The sequence below is a fragment of the Aricia agestis genome, chromosome 7 (assembly GCF_905147365.1).
Source record: "Aricia agestis chromosome 7, ilAriAges1.1, whole genome shotgun sequence".
Classification (NCBI taxonomy): Eukaryota; Metazoa; Arthropoda; class Insecta; order Lepidoptera; family Lycaenidae; genus Aricia; species Aricia agestis.
The window spans coordinates 5781665-5790919 of NC_056412.1; positions in this window are offsets into that span (position 1 = coordinate 5781665).

A 9255-nucleotide genomic window follows, 5' to 3' on the forward strand; every position below is an offset into this window, starting at 1 on the left:
TGAACCCCTTGGGATTGGAATTTATCAAAATTCTTTCTTAGCGGATGCCTACGTTATAACATCTACCTGCATGCCAACTTTCAGCCCGATCCGTCCAGTAGTTTGGGCTGTGCATTGATCAGAGTGTGAATGAGTCAGTCACCTTTGAGTTTTATATATATAGATTCATGTACTTTTTTTAACAAATCTACAAAAGTTTATTACTTTTTAATTTTATTTAAACTATGATGACCTTAAGCCTTAAGGGAGGCCTTTGCCCAGCAGTGGGACACAAAAAGCTAGTAATAATAAAGGCTAGTAATAAACCTTGGGAGTTATTTAAGTGATAAATCACGTAGCCCACATGTAAATACAAAAACACGGTCCTTAGTTTTATCCCATAGTTTATCAAGAAGTAATTTATCAAAGTTTCACATTACCGTAGCAATCAATAAACAATAAAATAAATAAGCTACCGCAGTGCCATGTAATCCATATTGTTTATCGCTGTTGAAATCTTTAAGGCTCTATTACACTTCGCTGCACGGAGTGACTAATCTACAAGGCTGTTCGACATGGACCAAAATCAGAAATAACAGAGGCCGTAGCCAAAGTTTCTTTCGTTAAAAACGATGACGAAATTCGTCATCAAAATGTATGGGATTTGACATTAGTCTTTGCAAGCGAAATGTCATTTAGCGATGTCAAACCGCATACATTTTGATAACGAATTTCGTCATCGTTTTTAACGAAATATTCTTCGGCTAAGGGGCTACGAATAATAAAAACTAAGGAAAAGTAACTCCGTCTAAAAACATGCTCCTCAATACTTGTCAAAAAAGTGTACATTTCAATACATTTGCAATATTTAGGTGACCTTGAGCGGTACTAGGCTGACGTTACATGACATATCAAAAGGAACCAAATTTAAAACGGTAATAGTATGGGAGTTACGATTCCTTAGTTTTTATTATTCGTAGGATTTGACATTAGTCTTCGCAAGCGAAATGTCATTTAGCGATGACTTATGTCAAACCGCATACATTTTGATAACGAATTTCGTCATCGTTTTTAACGAAAGATTCTTTGGCTAAGTGGGCTGCGCCATGTTCTGAATTAATAGAGCTGCTTCACACTCGATGTAAGTGTGAAATATGATAATAGTTCCTTTTTTTATGAAATAAGGGGCAAACGAGCAAACGGGTCACTGGATGGAAAGCAACTTCTGTCACCCATGGACACTCGTAGCATCAGAAGAGCTGCAGGTGCGTTGCCGGCATTTTAAGAGGGAATAGGGTAGGGGATTGGGCCTCCGGTTCCTGTCAATATCATCCAAGTATCATCTTATATGGCCAAATCGAAAACTAACGCTGGTGTCATTTTAAATGATCCTTGATTAGCATCTACGCAATATGACAAAGTGATTCATGTTGTGGCAGTTGTGCAGGAATTTATTTACACCGGAAATGCTGATTACTTAACTAATCAAAAACTAGTATAAGATTGAACAAATAAATTGGTTTAAAATAAATTTATACATTTATAATAATGGTGTTTACACACGCTGTGTCGTGAACTAGAACAGCCTGTGCCGTAATGGAATAGAGCCTTTACTGGCGGCTGCTGGAAAAATGTTCATAAATACCGGCAAATTTGCCCACATCCATCATTCTTAAGGCCAAGCCGACCACAGGTGTCTATTGTTGACGACCTTTTATCGATTTATCGCTTAAATGACGAATGATTAAACGAATTTGAAGTGTCTAAAATAAAATTATAAAAAGATGCAAATTAGGACTATTGAAAATTTTTCACGCCTCTAAAATCGAAAACTAAGACCTTCACATCGATTGTGGATGATTCAAATCTAATTAATGTGGCGGTACCCACTGCCAGCAGTTCGCCTAACATTCCTGCATCGCGCTATAGAAGTTTTCTCAGTACGTCGGTATACAGTGTGTAACAAAAATATGTGATAATACTTTAGGGTGTATACGTGTTCCTTGTAGAGAGTTCACTGTGAAAATAGCAGCTCTGAAAGACGAAATTTTTTTTTCACTTTTGTATGGGCAAGGGCCCGAGCGTCACGAGTTTCCCCATACAAAAGCAAAAAAAAATTTGGTCTTTTAGCGCTGCTGCTTTCACAGTGAAATCTCTACAAGGAACACGTACACTCTAAATTATCATCACTTATTTTTGTTACACCCTGTATCGACGACAGCTGAAATGTATCACGTGGGCTCCGGCCTGACCCAGCATAACACCTCGCTCGGTCCGAAGATCTTCCTTTGTGGCCACCACGCATATTCCCACAGTGTCTTACACAGCAACAATACAGATTCCTCTTCATAACATAGTCTGTCTAGTGCAGTGGTTAAATCTTAACCGGTGGTCCGCGTACCACTGGTGGTCCCTGAAGACATTCCTAGTCCGCAAAGCCATCCTAATACATAATATGTGAGAATTCATAAGTTAATAAAGAGTATGCAGTCAAAATCAGATTAAATTAAAATCTGTAACTTGAAGATTTTTGCCAAATAAAAAATGAGTTGTTAGTCGTTATAAATTTGTGCTTGTTTTCTTTATCAAACAACCTTTAATTTGGGTAAACTAACTTGGTGGTCACCGACAACACAAACATTTTGGTAAAATGGTTCCTCATGACTACAAGGTTAAGAACTACTCTAGTGTCTAGCCCAGCAGAACAGCGGGGCTAAAATGGTCGCTTTGGAGAATCACGTTATGAATCATAATATGATTCACTTTTTTAAAATCACAAATTGGTCACTCTGCTCGCAATTAGGCTAAGAACTCACGGCGCGTTTTTTTCCCGCGCCCGCCGCGGTTGCGGGCCCGCAGTCTTCGTAGAATCCAGTTTTGTATGTAAAAAACGAAAGCAAAACTCACGGCGCGATTTTCGCCCGCGGCGGGCGCGGTTGTTTGCGGCTCCCGCTGCACCGGCCAGCGGCGGTCGCCCGCAGCTTCGGCGGCTTACGCCCGCGCGCTCTGCGATAGTTTAGCGGGTGATCGTAGTACTAGCCATAGGGGAGCGAACTCACGGCGGCGCGGCTTTTTCCCGCGCCCGCCGCGGCTGCGGGCCCGCACAAATCAGCGGTCTCGTGAGTTCTAAAATAAAACCACTCATTTGCGCAGGCCCGCAACCGCAGTGGGCGCGGGAAAAAACCGCGCCGTGAGTTCGCTCCCTTAATGTCTAAATTCGTACTAATTTGACATTCCTCAATTTAACAATTTTGACAATTCATTTGCTGAATTGTTTGAGAGGAATTGCTAAATGTGACCATTTTAGCCCCACTGGTCAAATACGTCCGGTTTATACCTATACAATATATTACATAGATACAGAATATTCTTTAAGTGCATTTGCAAAAATAAAATATAATTTTATCTAGATAAGTAATAAACATTAGCATTTTTAACCATAAAACGTAGTTAAATGTCTGATAATTTGCTAATTTTATTAGCAGCTAGTACCGGTCTTGCACTTTAGATTCTAGCTGGGAACACGTTGATCTCTGCACGGGTGTGGTCTAAATGTCAAATTAAAAACCGCAGCCAACAGGAGCAATACAATATTATTGTAAAATTTAAAGAGATATTTTATTGTTGCTTCACAGGAGAAGCAATGTATATAAATGTAATAATATTAACTATATAATATAATTTAGAGTAAAAAATTCATGCGCTACCAGGGTGTGAGAACACTGAACCTTTCTCATTTATTAAGAAAAGCCTATCAATTGCACGATCAAGTATGTTATTACTGAATAAATTAAAAACAGTCAGTTTTCAATTATAAAGTCTGAAAATCGTTTGCTATAGTTAATGTAAGTTACGATCGAGTGAAAAATTGAAATAACTTTTTAATATTCGTCAAAGAAAATGTTCGGTTCTCCGAGCTTCGATCGTACATTCACAACATAATTACAGTATTATTGAAAGCACTGATTGTGTTGCTCTCCAGCGGCTGCGCGCCCACAATTTAAAACTCAATTTGTACAGACTTCAATATCAATTGTTGCAACGCAATCAATTTTCAGCGCTCGCCAATACCACGCGATCGTTCTGACTTATATCGCTGCTTATTAGTTTTTATTTTGTGTACATTTTTGTACACTCACGAGTACACAAAGGACAATTGGACGCTGTTAAGCATTCGTATACTAACCCACACAAAAATTACGTATTGAGTTATGAATGCAGTTATGTTCTTTAGATGATTTAGAACAAGACTGCATTCAAAATTTAACAACAAAAAAATTGTGGGTTAGGACACTAATGCTTAACAGCGACCAATTATAGCTTTGTCCACTCTGTGCCTTTTTCTGTTCGTCAAGGGCATGCGTTATAGCGCAGTCAACAGCGAACGTGAGGCATGCCCGCGACGCATGCCCTCTGACCGTATTTAAAACTTCAAAAATAAAAATATTGACGTTGTGTTCCCTGACGCATTCAATTATTGAATGCGCCAATATGAAAGTTGATGACGAAAATTTAAGATGAAAGTGCACAGTATGGACATAGCTAATGACGCTCAAAGCACCATCGAAGAAATTGTTTCTCAGGCAGTTGACAGACCAACGTCATTTGGTCGGATCATGACAATTCAATGTTAATTATTGTGACAGCATTCCGTCGGCTGGGTTTGACGTAACGCGACCAAACTACGTAGGTCGCCAATCTACCTAGGAATCAACTTATCTGATAGTACATAGGCAAGGGTTAGGATATGCTTGTATGATACTTGATATTATTAAGCTACACATGAGCAATAATAATTGTCAATTACATGGTACACGTCTTCTACAAGCATAATATAATACGCCTAGACACCGTGCAGTGTGCACATGTCATCTGTAATATCTATCATGCTCGGGACATTATGCGCCGACTGCCAAGTAAACCTAGTAAGTACAGTATTTACAATATTCACTAGGCAATCGGCGTATTCTGTCGCGCTTCTTCTAATCTCCAAATTTTATGTACACGTTTTATGTGAAGGAAACCAAACTCTTTATCAAGATAGAGATCAACAAACTTCAGAAATTATTATTTTTAACAAAAAATTTAAACTGACTTCCAAGGTAAAAACAATACCGTTTTCTTATTAAAAATATGATCTAAAAAGTATGAATTATAAATCTTATTCTCCATTAGCGCCTTGTTCGAAATTCGACTAAACCTCAACCAATTTTGTTCTCAATCTTCATTCGTTTGAAGTTGGTACCAGGAACTGAGATACTTGACATAAAACTTAGCCAGTACCGACTTCAAAAATATGAAAATTGAGAACAGAATTGGTTGAGGTTCAGTCGAATTTCGAACAAGGCGCTAAAAAAGAATAAGAATTATTTCATACTTTTTAGATCATATTTTTAAGAATATCGTTTTTAGATTGGAAGTCGGTTTAAATTTTTTGTTAAAAATAATAATTGTACTCTTTTTAGTTATCTACAAGATAAGGCTTCATGCGTAAATAACCACTACGAGTGTTAACTATGTATTTATGCAATTTCCATGCCCAAAAATTATAAAATTATAAAATGGAAACAACATTATTTTTTTAAACAAACTATACCAGAGGCAGAATATCTCATCGAAGCTATATCCAATCATATAGAGACCTATTGATTAAAGTATCGCTGCCAACACCGATTTTATCTGCCTGCGCTCTACACAATTTGCTTTAGTTTTTTACATTTTTTGATTTCAATCCGACATGAAATAGCTAGACCACACATTTTTACGACCCTCTATATAGCCTTTTAGAATTGTATTGCTTATACAAAATATAATATTTTTACGATAGTTACGAGTCACGACAAATCCATTTTTAGCTGCCTCAGTGCTACTTACGGCAGTAGTTGTACCTATACCATGTACCATCGAGGAAATTGATTCCTAGGCAGTTGACAGACCAACGACATTTGGTCGGATCATGTCAATAAAATGCTTTCATCCGTTCAGGTCCGCGGTAGTCTAACTTGATTAATTATACTGTTCAAGTGTTGAATATACTGTTTATAATTAGGTATAAGTTAGCTTAAAAATATATTATAATATTGTTAATAAGGAATGTAATGAGGATGCCTATATTTTGCTAAATAGATTTGGATGAAACTTGAAAAGGTACCCATTGAGTCCGAAAAAAGGGTCAGCTTTCATTATGGATTTATGCCAAAGAATAGTTAGGAATTTTATATAATATTATATTATAACTGCCCCATTAAAATAATTTAAATGTCGGGAAAGGAATCATGATACGATGATGACGATCTTTGATCATAAAAGATAAATCATAAAGGAAAAGTTCTGCGATTACCATATTTTGTTCCATCATTAAATTGGGCTATCATCAGATTCGTTTCGCCGTCATCGTCCACTCTGTAATAGTAACTAAGTTTAAGTAAGTCATAAGGTTTGGTAGTAATAGATAGAATAATATTAGACTCAATAAAAACCTTTTACAAACCATAATGAGTTTTGCATAATAATAACCCTTTTATCGGCTTAATTTTCAACAGTGACCTTACAATTTACATTCCATTATTAATAATTATAATTCTTATTAGTGACATGAAATTTGATCTATTACTTTACTAACACTGGTTTGTAAAGTAATAGATCATATGTGACTCAAAATAAATACTTATAGATAATATTATTATCCATAAGTAGTTATTTTAAGTCACATACCAAAGTTAGTCCTATAACGCTATCCTATGTCCTTTCCCGGGACTCAAACTATCTCTAGGCCAAATTTCATCAAAATTGGTTGGGTGGTTTAAGCCTGAAGAGACAACGGACAGACAGACAAATTTTCGCATCTATAATATTAGTATGTATCTATTAAACATTTCGTCGACGTGATTATAAACGTGGCACTGGTGTCACCAATGCGGAACATGAAATGGTTTATTATTTACTTGAAATGTTCTGCCACCTATGATTACGTTTTCTTCCACAAAGAAAGTCCTGTCTACTGACCCCTCATTAGTGTAGGTAATTACCCTTATTCGCTAAGTTAATATTGTATGAGTAAGGGGGCAAACACTTTAAGCCGTCGCTACCGATGTAGATAACCACTAAATTGTTTATTCTACCTTTTCCAATGATGAAAAGCTGATTTGAAGAGCTGTTTATAGTTTTTATACTTCAAATGACTACAACAATAGAACCCTTATGAAAACCTTTCAATAGATCAATAGCTTGTTCTATAGTGTAGTGTCTATTCATTCGTTTTTCTTTCGTGAGAAAACCGCGTTTGCACCTTGTTTATTGTCTATATCTGACCTTTTAACTCAAATGCCAGCTGTACTTAGCTCGCTTCATTGGTTATTAAATGTTTGGGTGTACCATAATATTATTTGAGGTAACAGGGGCAGACTTAATTACTTGGCCTAAATAATAACTTGAACGTAAGTGAGCACTGTTACTCATTCTTATGGAATTTAGGTGACGAGCAGCCGTACTCAGTACCTTTAATGATTACTTAGCTTTAATTTAACTAAAAATTTTATAGAGCTTATGTCAAAAACTTAGTTTTTTAATGGAGTAATAATTAAATTAATCTAAGTGCGGCCACAAGTCCATTTTTAGGGTTCCGTAGTCAACAAGAAACACTTATAATTATGGTCTATCCATCTGTCTGTCTGTCTGTCAGAGACTATAGGGCCTAAAAAGCCATAATTCGGCAAAAATGCATATTGTATTTGTCGGCATCATGAATATATTAAATATTAATGATGCCGACAAAATAGTATTAAAAAAACTTTTTTTTTATCGTGAGTCCCCTACACATCAAGCGGGGATTTTTTTTTCGCGTCCACCCCACCGTGTGCGTACAATCATAGTATAATATTTTGTCCATCATACCCAACGTGGAGAAGCCAACTGATATTAATCCCAGATAATTAGATTTGGTCCCATAATAGGTAAGATAGGTTGTAGGTTATAAAATCAAAGACTATTCTGATTAATTAAGTGATATTGTTATCTTAATTAAATCTTTCGTCCGCATTTCTTCGTGTTGCACCTTATTTACAGGTTTTGAATTTTGCTTTGAAAATTTTAACCATCTAGCTACCGAGGTTCTTGAGAGACAGTCTGGAGAAAGATAGACGAATGGACGAACATGGAAGTCTAAGTATGTACTGTCACTTCTTAGTGGATATACAGGTTGTAACAAAACTAAGACTTGATAATACTTTAGGGTGTGTACGTGTTCCTTGTAAAGAGGTCACTGTGAAAGTAGCAGCGCTAAAAGACCATTTTTTTTTTCACTTTCGTATGGGGAAACTCTTGACGCTGGGGCGCTTGTCCATACTAAAGTGAAAAAAATGGTATTTCAGCGTTACTATTTTCACAGTGAACTCTCTACAAGGAACACATTACACACCCTAAAGTATTATCACTTAGTTTTATTACACCTTGTAGTGTTAGCTTAGTATAGGAGTTTTTATACCCTTTGGGCACGGAACCCTTAAAATGAAATGGTTTGCGAATTGCGGATGTACTCATTGCTATTTTCACGACTAGAATATGTTGAAAGTCATCAATCATCATCAATCAAACAATAATAATGGAAAGCTTTTCTCTCCTTCACAAATGCGATTAAAAGAGGCCTAAACATACCATAAGATATTGTTTATGTAAACATAAGAAAAAATAATACTCTTTTTGACCAATCCAGAAAAGGAAAAGTGATATTTTCGTTTAAAAAATGTTAATAGTATTTAAAAATATATGTAAAGATCTAAGTACATAATTTTGAAGTAAAACATAGGATTTTAATATTACTCTATCTCTCTGGACTTCACACCAATAATAATAATTCTCCAATATCTTACAATAATCTTTGTTATAGCATAATAATTTTGTTCAAGAGAAAGCTATAAAACTCATCTATCTGCCCGTTATACACTGAAAATAATTTATTTTCAAAGTTCGAACCATATTTAGTTTCGCATAGTTTTAAAGGAAATTCACGAGGCTAGAAATTATACTTTATTACTTGAGGTGGCGCTTAACTTGCGCATAGTCTAAAGGATATTAAACTTTACTTAAAAATTCTTTATGTTCCTAACTACTCAGTAAGATGTGAGATCTTACTGAGTAGTTGCTGTATTAAACTACAATAGTTTTTTCCAGTGAGGATTAGCGTTGACTTTATCTTAAGGTGCCGCCGCGTTAAAGTAAAAAACCATGTTGGATATGTTTTAGATTTTCTATGAGACGCCGGCCCGGCCTCTCATAGAA